Raw genomic sequence first — 22,510 nt, forward strand, 5'->3', positions numbered from 1 at the left:
CCTGATCCATTTGCTCATGACAGGCCTGCCGCCGCCATCTTGCTTGAAGGTCTGGAGTGAAATCTCACGGGGCCTGAAATGATGTCATTACGCCAGTCGGTGTGGTGACGTTATACAGCACTGCACACAGGATTTCGGCTAAGATTTTCAAACAAGATGGAAGAGGCTGGCCCATCGCCAGCAAATGGATCAGGTAAGTATTATTTTTTTTTTTATTTCAGTTTAAATTGATTCTCTATCACAAAGCACGATAAAATTCGACTTCGCTCATCACTAATTACAGTGTATTTTGTGACTGTATTTGAATCTTGTATTTGATGTTTTGATCCCCAGTTTCTACCTTTGGTACGTACTAGTTTTTTTGTTAGCATTGTCCTATCCATTCTTTGTAAAGTTTTTCCCTCAATTATATAACATTATATAATTTTATTACCATATGTCCAAAAAAGTTTTTATTTTATATATATTTTTGGCTGTTGGTGCTGTTTTTTTTTATAGGTTTTATATCCTGAACTAGATATGTCCAGCCTTTCCAGTCCTGGTCCTATAATGTTTTTGCCTGACATAATATCACTTTTAATGAAGTGGGTATAAAATGCTATTGTATGTCTACTAAAAAGGGCCACAAATTAAAAACAGTGACTATCTACTTATGTAGGTTGACTTTTTTTATGTAAAAATAAGGCCTCATGCACACGACCGTTGTGTGCATCCGCGGCCGTTGTTCCGTTTTCCGTTTTTTTTCACGGACCCATTGACTTTCAATGGGTCCGTGGAAAAATCGGAAAATGCACCGTTTGGCTTCCGCGTCCGTGATCCGTTTTTCCAGTCCGTGAAAAAAATATGACCTGTCCTATTTTTTTCACCGACAACGGTTCACGGACCCATTCAAGTCAATGGGTCTGTGAAAAATCACGGATGCACATAAGATAGTCATCCGCGTCCGTGATCCGTGTCCGTGATCCGTGTCCGTTTTTCCTATCATTTTCAATGCAAACTTGACTTATTTTTTTTTTCACTTTTCATGTCCGTGGATCCTCCAAAAATCAAGGAAGACCCACGGATGAAAAAACGGACACGGATCACGGAACAACGGAAACCATTTTTGCGGACCGCAAAAAAAAGCGTCCGTGTGCATGAGGCCTTAGTGAAAGGACTGTCAAAGCTCAACCAAATCATCTTCTACTACCCATGCATCTGAGAATTGCATATGTATTTTTGTTCCGGCACGTGTAGCCTACACATCTGATGCCCTTCTGGTACTCAAACACCACAAGTACCTTATCATATTCTTGCCAGAATACCTCAGAAGGATAAGTTCTAAAACAGCCTAGGATCCAATTGTCGTGGGCATTTGATGCTTGTCTTTTTTATTCTATCAAGATAAAAAGAACAATAATGTTTTTCAAGTTTTATTTTATGACCAGTTGCAATACAATCTATAACAGGCTAAAAATGTACTGTGAATCTCATGTTTTCCAACCACAAAAAGATAAAATGAGCAAAAGAAATTACAATCACCTGTCCAATTTCAAGAATCCATCTGATATCTGACATTAAAGTCAGATCCTTGTAACTCCTCCCCAGTTGTCATTGATGCCAGAAGAAAAGGACCAAAGATCTTAATACATTGCTGTAGAGCAAGAATTACCTTTATAGTATCAATATTGTAGGAAAATTGCCTTGAAATATTCTGCCCTCCACTCTTTATCTCTCGAGAGCAGAGAGTGATTGTGGAAAGCAATTTTGTTTTATGCCCCTAAAGATTAAAGGTTGACACAGCCACCAAAGTGATTATGCATTTTTCATCTGCTATTCAAAATCTCGGCAACAGATCTTCTCTGGACAGTTTTGCAACTGAAAGAACACTAAGTAGATCATCAAAGCTTCCGCTGTCTCTGAAACAAAAGTGATTTGTACTTACACACAAAATTCCCTGGATATGGCTCTATAAAAAGATTTGATTCGAGTTAATTTGCAGTTTATAAATATGTTGAATGTTTATGTACGGAAGATGAAATGGATTGGAACAGCACAAGACTGCGTGTTGTGTACACTTCAGTTGAGTTATGCTGGGTCATTTCCAACCCAATAGCAATAAAAATCCCATTTCTTCCGCCGCCTTATTGTCTGTTCCGTTTATGAAATGTTTACGAGTTAAAAGTTAAAAAGCCCAATCAATTATTTCCGATGTCGCTCAAACTGATTAACAATCTCTGACTACGAATATGGATAGACGGACAGGATTTGGATGTGTCTCTGACTTGGATATTACAAAAAGAAAAAAAAGAAAAAAACTTGAAGCAGTTATAGGGATTAAGTAAAATGAATGGAAAGTTTGCAGAAAGTGTAGAGGAATAATTATATTGTGGCAGCCGACACGTTTACATTTCTTATCTAAAATTAAATGAAAGAGCAGGATATCTTCAGACTGTTTTCTAGCTCAATATCTCAAATTGCCAACAGTTTGGTTTAATTAAAATAAGGTATTAAAAAGTTGCAGTGGGTAATGCGTGATTATGCTAAAAACAGTAGTTCCTAACACCAGACCAAACATAGACTATCAGGCTGGCGTTTAAAGACCGCACTGTGTGTTTAATTAAAATAGCCCTGATTATAAACCTAGAACTCTAACGCTCCAAAGGCATCTTTAGTTCAAGAATATCAGTAGAAAAATAACTTGTTTACTTCAGTAGTGAAAGGGAGTGTGCTTGACCTGACTTAGCTCCTAAAGCCATACAGAAGACACTGCTTGGATAGCACCACGGCGTACACTAGAGAGATAGCTTGACATTTGTTGCCCAGTAGTTTTAGTCATACTTTGATGCCAGTCTTATTAAGACTTATATCTTACTGTGGATCCGCCGGAGTTATGAAGAGGATCCACCGCTGCTTCTAAGGCCCTTTCACACAAGCGAGTTTTCCACGCGGGTGTAATGCGTGACGTGAGCGCATAGCACCCGCACTGATTCCTGACACATTCATTTCAATGGGTCTGTTTACATGAGCATTTTTATTTTCACGAAATCAATTTTGCATTGCGTGAAAAACGCAACATGTTCTATAGGCCTCATGCACACGACCGCTGTTTTGGTCCGCATCCGAGCCACAGTTTTTGGATGCATTCACTTCAATGGGGCCGAAAAAGATGCGGAACAGAACTCCATGTGATGTCTGCATCCGTTGCTCCGTTCTGTGGCCCAGCAAAAAAAATATAACCTGTCCTATTCTTGTCCGTTTTGTGGATAAGAATAGGCAGTTATATCAATGGCTGTCCGTGCCATCCGTGCTTTGTGGATCCGCAATTTGCGGACCGCAAAACACACAACGTTCATGTTCATTTAGCCATATTCTGTGTTTTTCACGCAGCCCTGGCCCCATAGAAGTGGGGCTTCAGTGAAAAACACATTGCATCCGGAAACAAGTGCGGATGCAATGCGTTTTTCACTGATGCTTGCCAGGAGATGTTGTTTGCAAACCTTCAGTTTTTCACGTGAAAAACGCATTAAAACGCACTGCACTCGAACATAAAAAACTGAACAACTGAACGCTATTGCTGACAAAACTTGCTTGCAAAATGGCGCGAGTTTCACTGAACACATCCGGACCTAATCAGTCACGCTCGTGTGAAAGGGGCCTAAGTGTAAGACAGCTTCCTAGCTGTGCAGTTCATGGCAAAAGTGCTACAAGGAGTCCAATCATGTGCAGGCTCCCTCTGAGCTCCAGATGCAGATGTTGATTGACAGGTTTCTCCCTATCAACATTACTAAGGAAAAAACTTATTCAAGAGCTACAGTGTGGAGGAAGCCCACATATTTCTGGACTCCTTGCTGGCCACCTTCTTCACAGTTTAACATGTAAGCACTATTTCAAATTAATGGGGTTTTGCAGACTGTATATATTGATGACCTACTTCCTCTTCATTAAACTGCTCATTGTCTCTGAAGTCTTGGCGCTGCAGTGCAATGACAAGTACTCGCTCAATTTATTTGAATGAAATGAATACCTGGAATCACACTGCACCACCACTGCAAGTGAGATGACGGGCAGTGTAATGAAGAGGAAGCAGTGCTCGCATACAGCGCCGCCTCCTCTTCAAACAGGTGTCAGACCCCCGCCAATCAGATATTGATGACCTATCCTGAGGATACATCATCAATTTAAACCGCCTGCACAACCCCTTTAACTATTAAGTGGCAACCCACTGAAATCAGAGTCTATAAGTACATTGTGTTTTCCTGTGATTTGGCTGCCTAAAGAACCTGACAATTTCCTTTTTAAATTAATTTCTTCCTTTAAACTCTATTTGATATTAACTATACATGCAGCATTCTATTCTGCTTTTAAAAATATATATTCTCTTTGTTTTGTTGAGCAAACTTTGTTAGACATGCGTTATACTCTTAACCGGACGTCGATAACTAATGGTTCCTGAGTGCATTGCAAGCCAATTGATATTTTCAACTTTATCTGCATTCTCCGAATGTGGATAAAGCTGGATTTTGTAGTGGTGCCCGGAATGCCATCAGCTCTGTTTCCTGCGTGTTGTCATGCTTTCTCTCTCACCCTAGCTCAAGAAGGGAGTACCAGATACTGTATTCTTATTGAATTCAATCTATACATTTTATGTAGCATGAAAGGTGTCAACACATATTAACCTTGAGCTTCACAAAAACAATATTGCTAAAAGGAATATACTGTAGACATTACATACAGTTATGAGAAAAACAAAGTACATGCACCCACAATCAGGAGGACATAATGAAAAAAAAATCTGGTCTTTAGAAGGACTTAAAATTAGGTAAATGTAACCTCAGAAGAACAATAAAACATTACAAATTACACCCTGCCATTATTTATTAACAAATACTAAGCCAAACTGAAGAAGTTATGTGTGAAAAATGAAAAGGGTTGTGCAGCAATATATATTGGATAGCTTATTAATATCAGATTAATATCAGATTGGCAGGGGTCCAACACCTGGCACGCCGGTAGATCAGTTTTTTGAGGAGGAGGCGGCGCTCCAAGAGAGTGCTGCTTCCTGTTGATTACACTACGCATCACCTCCTTTGAAGGAATGGTGTAGTGCAATTACAAGTAGTCTCTCCATTCAAGTGAATGGAGCAAGTATTCAACATTAAACTACACTGCCGAACCTTACGAGATGGCAGGCAGTGCAATGAACAGGAAGCAGCGATCGCATGGAGCGCCGACTCCTCCTCAAACAGCTTATCTGCAGACGTGCCAGGTTTCGGACCCCCGCCGATCTGATATTGATGAGCAATCCTGAGAATAGGTCATCAATATACAGTATATTGCTGCCCGACCCCTTAAAGTACAGCCTTACTGCTTCCACAGTAATTAAGAGGGGAAGTATCCGTTGTGCTACAAACAACCTTGATTAATTGATCTTCAGAGAGCATGCCCACCTCTATAAAAACAGAAGATTTGTCAGTTTGCTGGTCTAGAGCATGCAGGCGTGTGTGAGCACAAGGCCAGTGATCCTAGAGAAGCATTTTTTGCTGCCCAGTAACCTGGCAAGGGCTATAAGGCCATCATAAGTGGAAAACATTCAAGATAGTTGGCAATCTTCCCAGAGGTAGACATCCCATAAAATTCAACCCAAGGTCAGACCGTGCAATGCTCAGCAATAAAACCTACTGGCCTCAGTTATTAAGTGAAATGTTCAACTTTATGACAATGTAGTTAGGAAAAGACTGAAGAAGTATGACTTGCTTGGAAGAATTGCCAGGAGAAAGCCTCTTATTTCTAAAAAGAACATCTCAGCACAGCTTAAGCTTACAAAGTAGAAAACTGAACAATCCACAAGACTTCTGGAACAATGTTCTATGAATAGACAACACAAAAGTGGAGATGTTTGGCCTTAATGCACATCTCCAAAATCAAACACATATCAACACAAACACCTCCCACCAAATGTCAAGCATGTTGGTGGAGCGGTGATGATTTGGGCTTCTTTTGCAGCCCCAGGGCGGAAGCACCTTACAGTTTTTTAATCGATCATGAACTCCACTGCGGTGATGTCATCATGCTCAGGGGAAGTCCTTTTCTAACAAGAGAGGAGCCCCTGCGCGAACAAATGGATAAGAAAAGTGATTTATTTATTTTAACTCAAAAAGCAATATTGCGGGCGGCGGGCGGAGCCTGCGCCGGACTGTGATGGCAGCATAGTCAGGAGCTCTCCGTAACAGATCCCACAAAGCACCAGCCTACGCAAGCTGACAGCCGGGAAAATGGTCAAAATAGGCCACCCTAAGTCTGGGGATTCATCCAACACCAGCAAACCCGCAAACTCCGGCGGGAATATGGACAAATTTATCAGAAAAGCGGCTGCTACTGTAGCGGCGCGAGAGCCCAAGATAGCGCCGACTCCATCTCTTAAGGTTAGTGAGCGCGCCACTAACCTCTCTGAAGGGGAAACCGACACTGAAGATTCCCATAGCAGGACGGCCCTCTCGATCACCCGCCGATTCCTGAAGCAAACACTCGGCAAAGCCTTAGAGCCGATCTTAAGTGAGCTCACGGCTCTCCGCCATGATATGCATCACATCGGTGACAGAGTAGTGGGGCTGGAAACTCACCAGACCGCGATCCTGGCTCATCAAACAGCCACTGCGTCCTCCCTACAGAAATGTCGTGCACACCTTAAGGACCTTCACAGCGCTCTGGAGGACCAAGAGAATAGAGGACGCAGAAATAATCAGCGATTCAGGGGGATACCCGAAACAGTCCTAGCCACTGATATTCCAGCTACAGTGATGGCGCTATGCAAGTCCTTATTGGGCCCGGAACACCAGATGGACATAACTATTGAACGCACTCACAGAGCGCTGCGACCCAAACCCAAAACCTCTGAACCCCCCAGAGATGTGATTTGCAGATTCCTCAATTTTCAAATCAAAGCTGCAGTCTTGGAGGCCGCCAGGAACCTAGAGAACCCAGCATGTGAGGGATCACTAGTCTCGATTTACCAAGATTTGGCACCCTCAACACTCAAAAAACACAGTTCCCTTAAGCCCCTGACCGACTGGCTCCGGTCCAACAAGATTTTATATAGGTGGACTTTCCCATTTGGGCTCACCTTTACCCACGCTGGGCGCCACTTCTCCATTGCCGCATATGCCGACCTAGCCGGAGTATTTGAACACCTGCAGATACCTCCACTGGAAGTGGAGAATTGGGAGCTATACCAGGACATCTTGGAGTTACCAGAGCTTCCGGAAGTCTTACCATTTGAACCTCCTCGCACTCCAAAGTCGCAGAGATCCAAACAAAGGAATATACAGCTCACCCCATAGAGACTGGCTCAGTATTACCAATTACTCTAACTTATCACTTTGAAGCATGTTAAACTTGGGTCACTCTCTCTACCTACTCCTTAACCCATCCCCTCCCTCAACTGTCATACCTTAATTCCATTACTCGCTTCCTTCCAGCCCCTCCCTGTCCTATTCATACCCCCTGCTTTACTTTTTTTTTTTCTCTGTCCACTTTGGCCTTAACTGACCTCTTACTCCCCTGTCTGATTGCCTCACTTCTGAGGCCTCTTCCGGTGCTATGAGGATCACAACTGGGTTGATCAACCATTTCCCCCCTTGCGACCCTCACCTCACACACCGTTATAACCCACCTTCACGGGCATACCCTGTTGAAAGTTTATACTTTTGTTACATGTGTTATTGTTCTTGCTTTGTTTAAGGTACATACTCTATCATCCTCGAGAAACCAAGAAATGACGGGGACACCTCTGGCATCCCGCCCACCCAACCAGACAGATCATATCTTACGCGAACAAAGTGCGCCTACCTGGGGAGAGGACGCACCTCAGCAAGGTAACCCTCAACGTCTGAGACGCCATGGCTGATCTATCATTTGCGTCCTACAATGTTAGGGGCTTCAACTCCCCCTCCAAGAGGAGTCAGGTCTTCACATTGTTATGCAAATCTGGGGCCAGTGTCTTGCTCCTACAGGAGACGCACTTTAAGTTCAACCACTACCCCAAACTTTCCTTTGCGCACTATTTCCTGTGGTATCACTGTGGTGGTGACTTATCTGCTTCTGGTGGGGGGAGTATTGGATTCCAGAGGAAGGTCCCATTCAAATACATCTCTCACTTACAGGATCCGAAAGGGAGATACATTCTGGTCAAGGGTAACATAGGCCCCGAAACATACACTATCATTAACCTTTACGCCCCTAACTCGGGACAATCCAAGTGGTTTTCTACAGTTTTTCCCATCATTGAGAACTTTGTTGAGGGCTTGGTGGTACTGGGAGGCGACCTAAACGTCACCTTAACCCCACAACTGGATTCTTCAGCCCAGAGGTCGGCTCTATCAGCCAGCGCACTACGCTCAGTAAGGGAAGGCCTGTGGAACCTACATCTTGTCGATGTATGGCGTACGTTACACCCCAAGATGAGGGATTATAGTTTTTACTCTCATGTCCACGGCACATATCAAAGGTTGGACTACCTATTTATATCTAAGGCACACTTGCAGCTTTGTCACGAGGCTAAACTGGGCTCCATTCACCTATCCGACCATGCCCCTATCTTCCTTTCAGTGTCAGCACCTATACTCAACTCAAATAAATTCTGATGGCGATTAAACGAATCACTGCTGGGCAACCAAATGACCAGGGAAAAGATCTCAGACCTTTTAAAGGAATACTTCACCTTAAACAAACGCCCAGAAACATCAGATCAATCACTCTGGGACGCCCACAAACCGTATATCAGAGGTCATTTTATAAACCTGGGCTCATTCCTCAAAAAGGAGAGAGGCAAAAAACTAGATGCCCTATGCCAAAAAATACTAATCCTTGAATCCCTACATAAATGCTCCTTCTCAGAATCCCAACTACAAGAACTTTCTAACCTTAGAGCAGAAATAAAATCCCTCCTACAACAGTCTGCAGCCAAATACTTCCTAAACTCACAGCACAAGTTTTTTGCTCATGGAGACAAGGCATCAAAGTTCATGATGCACAGGATAAAGAATAGGAAAACAGCAAACTACATTCACCAAATAGACTCCCCTCAGGTTACCCCCTCTACTCCTCCAAGCTAATAGGCACCCGTTTTCGGGAATTTTATGAATCCCTATATAACTTGCCCTCCACACTTACTCCTGATTCCCACTCTTCCCTCGTATCCTCCTTTTTAGAGTCACTTAAACTACCGTCTCTCTCCGCGGATATCAAACAAAAGCTAGCATCACCATTTACACTAGAGGAATTAACAGCATTGAAGCAAGTACCCCCTAGTAAAAGTCCAGGCCCAGACGGACTACCCGTCTCGTACTACAGAACCTTTCAACAACACATCCTCCCCATCTGCTCTCGGTCTGCAACTTGACCCTCCAAGGGAAACAACTTTCCCGGGACATGACAATAGCTCACATAACTTTGATACCCAAAGAGGGGAAAAACCCTAGCCAATGTGCCAACTATAGACCTATTTTGCTCCTCAATATTGACCTTAAATTTCTGGCGAAGATGCTGGCGAATCGCTGGACCATGATTCTCCCATCATTGGTTCATGGGGACCAGGTAGGCTTCGTCCGGGGCAGGGAAGGCAGAGACAACACATCCAGAGTTCTCAATGTAGTATATTACTCTGCCTTCCGATCCAAACCTCTTCTCCTCCTAAGAACAGATGCGGAGAAAGCATTTGATAGGATTAATTGGTACTACCTGAACCAAGTCCTGCGTGGATTTGGCCTGCCTGGTCCCTTTGTCCAAGCTACCTTCGCTATGTACTCCCAAGCAGCCTCGGTCTTAGTTAACAGCGACTTATCAGAACCCTTCCGCATTCGCAATGGCACCCGCCAAGGTTGTCCTCTTTCTCCCTTACTTTTCGTCCTAGCTCTGGAACCCCTCCTACTTCAACTGACAGCAGATCCAGATATACGAGGAACATTATTGTGTGGTCAGGAGCATAAATTGGTCGCCTTTGCGGACGACATTATGATCATGACCTCGAACCCAGAAACATCACTCCCAGTAATCCAAAGCCATTTAGATAAGTATAGTGCCCTTTCCAACTTTAAAATAAACACACAAAAATCGCTTGTCATCTGCTTTGGGATCCCCTTAACAACACAACGTCGCTTGAAAACCAACTCCCCATTCGATTGGTCATCTCCCTTCCTCACCTATCTAGGGATTAAGATAATATATCTGAACTCTTCTCTCTCATTTACTCCCCATTATTGCAATCTATTACATCCAGCGTAGATAGAATGAATACCCACATAATTTCGTGGTTCGGACGGAAAAATCTCCTTATGTCACTAATACTCCCTGGCCTCACGTACCTACAACAGGTTCTACCTATCCATATACCTAAGACTTACTATGATTCCCTCAGGAAAATTTTCCGGAAATTTGTCTGGAACGGTAAGAAGCCAAGACTGTCGTACACCACACTTTCTCGCCCTAAACAGACAGGAGGGATGGCACTACCAGACCCTGAATTATATGGTAAGGCAGTGCTCTTATCCAGAGCAGTAGAATGGCTCAGAACTTCCAACCCTAAACCGTGGGTAGCAATGGAGCAGGAGCTTCTAGGCAAACCGCTACGCTCACTCCTTTTGGGAAACACTAGCCTAATAAACATCCCCTCTTCACCATACCCAATCATTCAAGCCACATTGAAAGCATGGAAATGGCTCCAATCCACTCACTGCTCAATACCCTTCCCATCTCCCCTCCTCTCACTGAGAGACATACTGGGTACAGCTCTTCCCACGGTGACTGAATGCACCCCACGTTTCCGGAGGGAATCATCTACCCCAGTCTCTTCTCTTTTTGATACTGCGGGCTCTCTGATTCCTATCTCAGAGCTCCAAAAAAGACTCTCCCCACATCACCATTGCATGTATCCCTTATCCTACCTACACTCTTATCTCTCCCAACATACTTCTAGTAGTGACTTTCTTCGGCCACTAGTATGGATAGAATCTCTCACTATTAACCCCAATCCACCGAAAAAACTCATCTCTCAACTATTTCGTAGGCTAAACACACCCCCTCTACTTACCAAACCTGCCTTCATAAAGCATTGGGAACATGATCTAGGACAAGATCTTCCTCTTTCCAAATTACCAGACATACTTCTAGCACCACATATTGCGTCCCGATGTGTCCGCGTACAAGAAAACGGATACAAGATCCTGACTAGGTGGTATAAAACTCCAGACATAACCTGCCTCTTTTCCGCCATACTTCTTTTGTCAAGGACAAATCTGTATTTTTCTCTCAGGTGAGGGAGAAAAAAAGAGAGAAGAAGCGCACAATAGGGTAATATTGTAAAAACAACAGATATAAAATAGTGGGAATTTATCCACACTCACCTTGTCGGGTTGCGCTTAAATAGGCACAACTCTACTGTAGACTTAGTAGTAATGGAGTCTTCTTGCCAGGATTGCAGCCGCAGATTAGTTTGTTCTTTTTGGTAAGGTGTCCAATCCCCCAAAAAAGAAGTCAATTGTGATAGAAAAACGGAGAAAGAAGAGGTTTCTGCCTCGGCGCAAAATCACTGGAGTAGACGATCTTAATGCAAAAAGCTATTCTTGATTTAATAGAAACAACGCGTTTCTGGGATTAAAAACTCCCCTTCATCAGGTTTCTTTTCCGCCATAGCCTCTGATAGATGTTGGAGATGCCTAAGCAATAGAGGAACTTTCCTCCATATCTGGTGGGAATGTCCTATTATAATAAATTGGTGGAAGGAAATATTCCACCTAAGCAACCAAATATGCCATACTACAGTGCCAATATCACCCCTCAAAGCCCTTCTCAACATAAATGATTCAAATGACCCGCAGTCTCCCCCCTTTCTGTTTAGACAACTACTTATTGCAGCGCGCCTATTGATCCTGAAATACTGGTTATCCACTACTATTCCCTCCATGGAACAATGGAAGCAAAAAGTAGATCAATTGTATAGCTTTGAAGAACTGTCTTCATGGGAAGCCCGAAACCACTAGAAATTTTTAAACCAATGTTGACTATGGCGGGAATTCAGATTTACTTCTTAACTGGTATTCCTATTATAGTCCAGTCAGATGGGGGATGCAATAGATAGGTCATTATTTAATCCCATGTTCCGTATAACACCTCTTTTAAATACGTAGAGTTTGGCTAACGATGTTCGACAACATCAGAGTACAGTAATACGAATATACAGTTTACGAAAATGCTGTATGAAATAACATTTTCATTGTTTTGTGTACACCGAGACTGTAAGACCTCTTTATTATCTTCTGCGTCATGTTAGACACTCTGAATATTCAATATGTACCTTGTATTGTTATATTTTGGAAAATAAAAATCTTTTTTAAAACAAACAAAAAAAAAGTGATATTGCACTAGCGTATTGCCATTTTAACAGCCGTTAGACAGGTGCACATTAGTGTTGAGCGAGCATCGCTATGCTCGGCCAAATACTGTGTATGCTCGAGCACAATGAAAATCAGTGGAAGACCCGAGCATTAAACGAGGCATCCCTTGCTCTGAGGAAGAGAGGGCTTCTGGTTCACAGAAAAAGGTTAGAAATTGATGGAAACACCACCAAAATGGTTTGGAAACAGCGTGGAAAGGATGTCCGGATGCAACTTGGACTCCCATTACCTATGAGATACAATAGACAACCAGACAAAAGCTATATGCCAAAAGCCAGGTATGTGCAAGCCAAACAACCTATCCATGAGACAGATGCAGTCAGCGCACCTTACAATAGCAGCCTTGTGCACTATGAGACATTCAAAACCAGTAGGCCTCAATGTTGCTTCATAACTATTGGATGGCTTGGGTGGACTGCACACCTAGATCATTATCATTAGGGTGAAAAAAAGTTTTCTGATTGTCCTAACATAATATTCAATAACTTTTCTATACAGTTTTGTCATGTAAACTCATTTCTTATGACAAGACTATAAATCCAATAGATGGCACTGTTCATGAGTCATGAACAGCGCCATCTATTGGATTCATAGTCTTATGATAAGACTAAAAATGAGTCATGAACAGCGCCATCTATTGGATTCATAGTCTTATGATAAGACTAAAAATACAATAGATGGTGCTGTTCATGACTCATGAACAGCACCATCTATTGTTTTCATAGTCTTATGATAAGACTATGACTCCAATAGATGGTGCTGTTCATGAGTCATGAACAGCACCATCTATTGGATTTTTAGTCTTATCATAAGAATATGAAACCAATAGATCGCAAATATTGTAGTCGCAAATTTTTATTGTGAATTTTCCATCCAAATGGTTTTTAAGCTGAAAAACAAGGCAGATTCTGCACATTTGCATGTTTTTCCCATATGACCATGTTTATGCAAATGAGTTTACATGACAAAACTGTATAGAAAAGTTATTGAATATTATGTTCAATGACAATCAGAAAACTTTTTGTCACCCTAATGATAATGATCTAGGTGCGCAGGTCCACCCAAGCCATCCAACAGATATGAAGCAACTTTGAGGCTTGCTGGCTCTCAGTCAGATGAGAGCTTGTTTGGAATGTCTCAGACGGGATGCAATGTTTAGGGGTTATAGAACTTGATCAGAAAGTATGCAATAAAGTCCGATGATAATGGAATGGAACGTTTAAGAGTGATAGATTGTAAATATTCCTATCTGATGGGGAAAATAAAATAAAAAAAGCTGGCTTGGAATGTCTCATAGTGCACAAGGTTGCCATTGTAATGTGTGCTAACTGTATCTGTCTCATGGATGGATTGCTGGCTTGCATATACCTGGCTTTTGGTATATAGTCTCTATATGGTTGTCTATTGTATGCCATAGGTATTAAGAGTCCAAGATGCATCCAGGTGTCCTCCCCAGGCTGTTTCCAAACCATTTTGGTGGTGTTTCCATCAATTTTTAACCTTTTTCTCTAAACCAGACACCCTCTCATCTTCAGAGCAGGGGGTGCCTGGTTTAATGCTTGGGTTCTCCCATTGACTTCCATTATACTCAGGTGCTCGGTAGAGCACCTAAGCATCCCGATGTGTTCGGCCAGAGCACCCAAGCACTTTTGTCACGAGTTGGAGGTCCCAAGAGAGACCACCGCGTCGTCAAGCAATAAACAAACGGAAATCAGATACAGACACATAAGAGTTTATTGCACACACAAAAACCAGGGAAGGAAGCACAGACAAAACATGCGCTCTATGTACCGTCAGCACAGTGGGAGAAAACCCCCACTGCGCCACTGTCTAGTAATACTCCAGAGGGCCGTGACTAAGCAACTCCTGGTATTCACTAGAGCCCTAGATGGTAGGGTTAGACTTTGCCGCAGGAGGTTGCCAGGGTCCACTCTGGAGCATGAACTAGACAGTGACAGCAGGAACGAATGGACAACAGGTACCAGAAGGTACCGACGGCACATAGGCAAAAATAACAGACAGGCAAATACAAAACAGGGCAACTAATAACACAAGCAGAAATACATAGCAAGGAAACAGGAGTGACAACGAGCAGAGAAGGACTTGCTCCACCAGTGGTATACTGCGTGGCCTTGCGCATAGCACTCTGCAGCTAGGCGCTTGCTGAACCGAGACATATGAATACACACAAAGTAACTAAAACATAACTGACAGAACAGATAACAGAAAGACAGGAAAGAGGACGGGAATGAACAAGTAGGGAAAACCACAGAGCACAGACAGACAGACACTGATCCCATGGGTCAGCAGCATGGGAGAGAGTAGAAACCAGGAGCAAGACAAGACAACACACACCAGGAGAGCTGACACAGAACTGAGGAAACCTCAGCCTTATATACAGGTTCCATGGGTGCAGCAGAGAAGCCACACCCATGGAGCAGACAGAGGATTACCTCCAAATAGGCACACAGGGGAGTTAACCCATACAGAACCACAAATAACACACAGTAACGAAACTTCAGCGAGGAGCGCTGAACAAGCAAGGACGGAAGGTCACAGCCAGAGATAGTGGCTGTGACAACTTTGGTGCTCGATCAACACTAGTGCACATCTGTCTAAACTGCCATTAAAAACAGTCCCATTGCTTGATAGGCTGAATAGGCTTTTAGCATAGCAGTTTGTGACAAATTAATTCGTAATAGAATTTCTTGACAAACTTCGGTGAAGCTGGCGAATAAAATTTTTCAAAACTTCTCTTAAGTGGAGTTAAAGAAAAGGGTTTCTGGTGCCGAGTGTGATTTTGTGGGAGTGATTGCAGGTGGCTGAGTGTGGTTTAAAGCAGAGATCCTTGAAAGTAAAATTTTAGCATTTTAGTACTGCCATTTAAAACTTTTTTTTCTCTGCTGTGTGTTGCCATTTAAACCATTTTTTTTTCTCTGCTTGATTAAGGGGAGTGGCCTGGGCAACCAGGTGCTATAAATTGAACCACTAAACTCTCCAGAGCTTGCTCTTTCTGAGGCTTGCTCTACTAAGTGGGCTTCTTATTAAGTGGAGTTAAAGAAAAGGAGTTGGAAACTAAGGTTAGATAGAATTTCCTTGTGTGTTGTTGGCTTAATCCTAGGTAGTCCTTCAATTACAGCAGACAGGGTCTAATTCTAAATCATATTTTCAGTTTTACTTTTTTACTGTTGTAATCCCCATTTAGTATGTGTTGCACAATTGACAACGCAGTTCAGTGCACATCTTGCATGATGTATGCAGTCCTGGAACAGCCGTTCGAGGGTGTATATCTTTGTTCAAGATGTAAGCAAATTACCTGTTTGGAATCGCAAATCGAGTCTCTAAACAGGCAAGTTGCAACACTGAGAGGCATTGACAATTTGCAAAAGAGTTTGCTTCTCACCGAGCAAGCACTCTTTGGGGTAGATGAGGGGGAGGGTGACAGAGAGGAGGCTGAGGAAAGTGAGGTAGCTAGCTGGGTAACAGTTAGAAAGCGGGGTAGAGGGAAGAGTGCCAGGGAGGCTAGCCCTGATCTGACACATCCCAACAAGTTTGCACGTTTGGCAGATGAGGGGGATGTCAGTCCAGGGACGGCACTGCTGCAGCCGGACACTTCCTCTACCAGTCAGGGGAATGTCAGCTCCAGTAAGCAGGGAACCAGGAGACCAGGGAAGGCCAGACAGGTGCTGGTAGTGGGAGACTCCATTATTAGGAGAACAGATAGGGAAATCTGTCACAAAGACAGTGATCGCCAAACAGTGTGCTGTCTTCCTGGCGCTAGAGTTCGACACATCGCGGATCGGGTTGACAGATTACTGGGAGGGGCTGGAAAAGATCCAGCGGTCATGGTCCATATCGGAACCAATGACAAAGTTAGAGGTAGGTGGAGAGTCCTTAAAAATGATTTCAGGGATTTAGGTCAAAAGCTTAGGGCAAGGACCTCAAAGGTAGTATTTTTCTAAATACTGCCTGTACCACGAGCCACACAAGAAAGGCAGCGGGAGATTAGGGAGATTAACAAGTGGCTCATGAACTGGTGTTGTAAGAAGGGGTTTGGGTTCCTGGAGAACTGGGCCGACTTCTCTGTCAGCTACAGGCACTATCGTAGGGACATGATGCACCTCAATGGGGAGGGGGCAGCTGTGCTGGGGAGAAAGATGGCTAGAAGGTTGGAGGAGTGTTTAAACTAGGGACTGGGGGGGAAGGGAAATTACATTATAGGAGGGGAGGATAGTGCAGATAGAGACCGGGGGCAAGGGAGTGGGACTGGGGGAGGAATGGAAGGAGGGACTAGAACAGTTCAGAAGGAAAGGTGTAGGGTAAAAATATACATAAACCTCTCAAATGTATGTATACTAATGCCAGAAGCCTGACTATTAAAACTGGGGAACTGGAATTAGTGATGTGTGAGGAGAACTATGACATAGTGGGAATAACTGAGACATGGCTTGATGATAGCTATGACTAGGCAGTTAATGCACAAGGTTACAGTCTGTTTAGAAAGGATTGTCAAAACCGGAGAGGGGGAGGGGTTTGCCTTTATGTAAAGTCTTGTCTAAAGCCCACACTCCGTGAAGATATGAGTGAGGGACATGAACATGTGGAGTCACTGTGGGTAGAGATACATGGAGCTTAAAGAGGACCTTTCATCGGAATCAAGTATGTAAACTGAATATACATACATGGAGAAGGGCGCCCAGGGATCCCCCTGCACTTACTATTATCCCCGGGCGCCGCTCCGTTCTCCGGTTATAGGCTCCGGTAAAGTCATAGTTAGGCTCCACCCATTTGAGCCTGCCGCGGTCTCCTTCTCCTATGCTTTAGCGCTGGCCAATCGCAGCGCTCAGCTCTTAGCCATGCTATGAGCTGAGCGCTGCGATTGGCCAGCGCTACAACATAGGAGAAAGACGCCTGCAGGCTCAAATGGGTGGAGCCTAACTATGACTTTACCGGAGCCTATAACCGGAGAACGGAGCGGCGCCCGGGGATAATAGTAAGTGCAGGGGGATCCCTGGGCGCCGCTCTCCATGTATGTATATTCAGTTTACATACTTGATTCTGATGAAAGGTCCTCTTTAAAACAATAATAAATTACTAATAGGAGTATACTAAAAACCACCTAGTATACCAGAGTCCACAGAAAATCTACTACTAAACGAGATAGACGAGGCGGAAAATCATAATGAGGTGGTTATTATGGGGGACTTCAACTACCCAGATATAGACTGGGAAACTGAATCTTGTGTAGTGTCCCACTACGTAAGGGTGGGCACTACACAAGGGTCAATTGGGTCACGTTGTTCTCCACCTCCTGTGGAACATGGTTATGGTATTTTATATTGCATTGTGATGTATAATGTCATGTTATCTCCTGTGTACCAGGCCTGTTAGGGGTGTAGTTCCTCCTCCTAGGCAGTAGAGAGAGGTAGGGAACCCCCTAGTATATATAGTCAGGTCCAGACCAGAGAGAGGTAGTGTAGTCAGAAGCCAGTGTGCACTTCAACCAGAAGATAGCTGAGAAGCAGCTTCTGACATGCAGCTAGACAGCCCAGGCTCCTAGCTTGCTTCCAGGAGAAAAGATTCCCTTCTGAGGATATAGCACCTTTAAAGTACAGTGCAGAGCCACTTTTATCCAGCCAAATAGAAAGCTGAAGGGCAGAAGGATATTTACAGCAAGAGGATTATTACCAGAGGAAGGTTTCCCTACCCAAGGATAAAGCCAGCAATAGGGCATACAGGCCTTGGTGAAAGCCAGACAGGATCTGAGGAAAGTACAGCCTGATCTGTAAGTGTTTATTCCCTCTGTGTATCTTGCAAACACTTTGCCTGCCATTTGCATGAAGCCTGCCTGTATTCAACATTATACATATGGAACTAACTGAAGACTGTATATAGTTGAACTGTTCAGTAAAAAGAAGTTCAGGTTCACTGATACTTTGTGTACCTCAGTTATTCCTACAACAAATCGGTGTGCCACCGTTACCGGCACTGGCGTCATGAACTTTAAGGGATCTTGCCACAGGCACACTAAACCTACAACACCCAGGGCACCTCACCTACCACCTGGCCTGGTCCCTATACACAGAGAGTGCCCCAGAGGATCCATGTGCCAGCCTCTCCATCACTGCTGTATGCCTGCCCAGGGTATATAAAAACTGTGAGTACCAAGAGCAACCCTCGGTTTGTTAACTACCCCTGTGACCTCACATTCGCTCACCCTGCAGGGCTGCGTACTGCACTTGTATATCTCATAAAGGAAACAGATTCTTGGAAATAACCAAAGACAATTACCTCTCCCAACTGGTTCAGGACCCGACTAGAGGGACGGCCATACTGGACTTAGTATTAACCAATAGGCCTGACAGAACAACAGACATGCAGGTTGGGGGACACCTGGGAAATAGTGTCCATAAAGTATTAACCTTCAAATTATCATTCAAAAGAGCGTTTCTACAGGGAGGAACAAAAATACCAAACTTCAAAAAAGCTAAATTTAGCCAACTAAGAGAGGCCATAGGCCAAACTAACTGGGACAAAGTCCTCAAAAATAAAAATACAGCCACAAAATGGGATATCTTTAAAAGCATCCTAAAATCTCATTGTGAGAGGTACATACCGTATGGGAATAAAAGGTTAAGGAACAAAAAGAAACCAATGTGGATAAATAGAACTGAAAAGAAAGCAATAAATGACAAAAGGAAAGCATATAAATCACTAAAACATGAGGGTAGCACGGAAGCACTAAAAAACTATAAGTAAAAATATAGAACATGTAAAAAACAAATAAAAGCGGCCAAACTAGAGACCAAGAGATTAATTGCCAAAGAGAGTAAAACTAACCCTAAAATGTTCTTCAATTATATAAATGTTAAAAAGTATAAATCTGAAGGTGTCGGCCCTTTAAAGAGTAATGAGGGGGGAGTCGCAGAGAGCGACGAGGAGAAAGCTAAGCTGTTAAATATTTTTTTCTAAATGTATTCACTGAGGAAAATAAATTGTCAGATGACATGCAGAATGTAAAAATAAATTCCCCATTAAAAGTGTCCTGTCTGACCCAGGAAGAAGTACATCAGCGACTTAAAAAGATTAAAATAGACAAATCCCGCCAGGACCGGATGCATACACCCCCGTATCCTAAGGGAAAATTAGAATGTCATAGCAGACCCTTAATTGCTGATATTTGCGGACTCTATACTGACAGGGAATGTCCCACGGATTGGCACATGGCACCTTGTGGAGCCCAATATTCAAAAAGGGTCCAAAAACAGAGCCTTGAAACTATAGGCCCTGGTAAGTTAACATCTGTTGTTGGTAAACTGTTTGAAGGTTTTCTGAGAGATGCTATCTAGAGCATCTCAACGGAAATAAGCAAATAACGCCATATCAGCATGGCTTCGTGAGGGATCGGTCATGCCAAAGCTAATTAATCAGTTCTATGAGGAGGTAAGTTCTAGACTTGACAGCGGCGAATCAATGGATGTCGTATATCTGGACTTCTCCAAAGAATATGACCACTGTACACATAAAAGATTAGTATATAAAATGAGAATGCACGGACTGGGAGAACACGTCTGTATGTGGGTAAGTAACTGGCTCATGATAGAAACCAGAGTGTGGTTATAACGGTACACACTCAGATTTGGTCACTGTCACTAGTGGGGTACCTCAGGGTCAGTATTGGGCCCTATTCTCTTCAATATATTTATTAATGATCTTGTAGAAGGCTTGCATAGTAAAGTATCAATTTTCGCAGATGACACTAAACTGTGTAAAGTAATTAACAATGATGAGGACAGTATACTACTACAGAGGGATCTGGATAGATTGGAGGCTTGGGCAGATAAGTGGCAGATGAGGTTTAACACTGACAAATGTAAAGTTATGCACATGGGAAGGAATAATGCAAGTCACCCGTACATACTAAATGGTAAAACACTCGATAACACTGACATGGAAAAGGATCTAGGAATTTTAATAAACAGCAAACTAAGCTGTAAAAACCAGTGTCAGGCAGATGCTGCCAAGGCCAATAAGATAATGGGTTGCATCAGAAGGGGCATAGATGCCCGTGATAAGAACATAGTCCTAACACTTTACAAATCGCTAGTCAGACCACACATGGAGTACTGTGTACAGTTCTGGGCTCCTGTAAACAAGGCAGACATAGCAGAGCTGGAGAGGGTCCAGAGGAGGGCAACTAAAGTAATAACTGGAATGGGGCAACTACAGTACCCTGAAAGATTATTAAAATTAGGGTTATTCACTTTAGAAAAAAGACAACTGAGGGGAGATCTAATAAATATGTATAAATATATCAGGGGTCAGTACAGAGATCTATCCCATCATCTATTTATCCCCAGGACTGTGACTGTGACAAGGGGACATCCTCTGCGTTTGGAGGAAAGAAGGTTTGTACACAAACATAGAAAAGGATTATTTACGGTAAGAGCAGTGAGACTATGGAACTCTCTGCCTGAGGAGGTGGTGATGGTGAGTACAATAAAGGAATTCAAGAGGGGCCTGGATGTATTTCTGGAGCGTAATAATATTACAGGCTATAGCTACTAGAAAGGGGTCGTTGATTCAGGGAGTTAGTCTGATTGCCTGATTGGAGTCGGGAAGGAATTTTTTATTCCCCTAAAGTGGGGAAAATTGGCTTCTACCTCACAGTTTTTTTTTTCCCTTCCTCTGGATCAACTTGCAGGATGACAGGCCGAACTGGATGGACAAATGTCTTTTTTTCGGCCTTATGTCTATGTAACTATGTTGCTATGTCTAGTTATAAACACTCCCTTGAGTCATGCTGCAGAGTCTTATAGTGTATCCTAAGAAATGCAGCTTCACACTAGTGTTGATCACGAATATTTGAATTTCAAATTTTTATCTCGAATATCGGCACTTCGAGAATTTGCGAATATTTAGAATATAGTGATATATATTCGTAATTTCAAATATTCGAGATTTTCTTTAATCAGTACAAATGATCCCTCCCTGCTTCTAGCTTGTAGGCCAATGAGAAGGCTGCAATATCTTTGACTTTAGGAGTAGTGTTGCTTGCGAATTTTCATAATGTGAATCTTTGTAATGAGAATTTTCGCAATGAGAATCAATGAGATCGTGAAAACTCAGATCCGATGGTATATTCTAACCCCCAGGCATTCCCATGTAATGGGGACTCTTGTCGGGGAGGAGTATGCCAAAGTGGAACAACTGTACAGATTTTTTTTTAAAAGACGAATATTCCAAAAAACTAATATATTCGTTTTTTAGAATATGCAGAATGTTCAAAAACAAGAATATATAGCAATATAGCGAATATTTGAAAAAAAAAAAGAATATAGAGCATATTAGCTAATATAGTGCTATATCTTCTTTGTCTAATAGTTGTAATTTTTTTCTCATCTGAAGTTCAGATTGGAAAAAAATTACAACTATAAAAAAAAACATTATAGCACTATATTAGCTAAATTGTTTTACATTATTTATTTTTTTTATATTCGCTATATTGCTATATATTCTTGTTTTAGAATATTACGAATATTCAAAAAAGGAATATATAGCACTATATCGAATCTATTTGTTTTTTAGAATATTCGTCTTTTTTTCCATCTGAAGTCATGATTCCTCTCTGCTTAAGCAGGGAGGAATCATGACTTCAGATGGAAAAAAGACAAATATTCTAAAAAACGAATATATTCGATATAGTGCTATATATTCCTTTTTTGAATATTCCTAATATTCTAAAACAAGAATATATAGCAATATAGCGAATATTCGAAAGAAACCGAATGTAGAACAATTTAGCTAATATAGTGCTATAATGTGTTTTTCTTAATAATTTTTTTCCAATCTAAACTTCAGATGAGAAAAAAATTACAACTATTAGACAAAGAAGATTATAGCACTATATTAGCTAAATTGCTCTATATTAGTTTTTTCTCTAATATTTGCTATATTGCTATATATTCTTGTTTTTGAATATTACGAATATTCTAAAAAACAAATATATTCATTTTCTAGAATATTCGTCTTTCTTTTTTTAATCTGTAGTTGTTTCACTTTGGCATACTTCTCCCCGACAA

The sequence above is a fragment of the Bufo bufo genome, chromosome 4, assembly GCF_905171765.1.
Source record: "Bufo bufo chromosome 4, aBufBuf1.1, whole genome shotgun sequence".
In the NCBI taxonomy this organism is placed as follows: domain Eukaryota; kingdom Metazoa; phylum Chordata; class Amphibia; order Anura; family Bufonidae; genus Bufo; species Bufo bufo.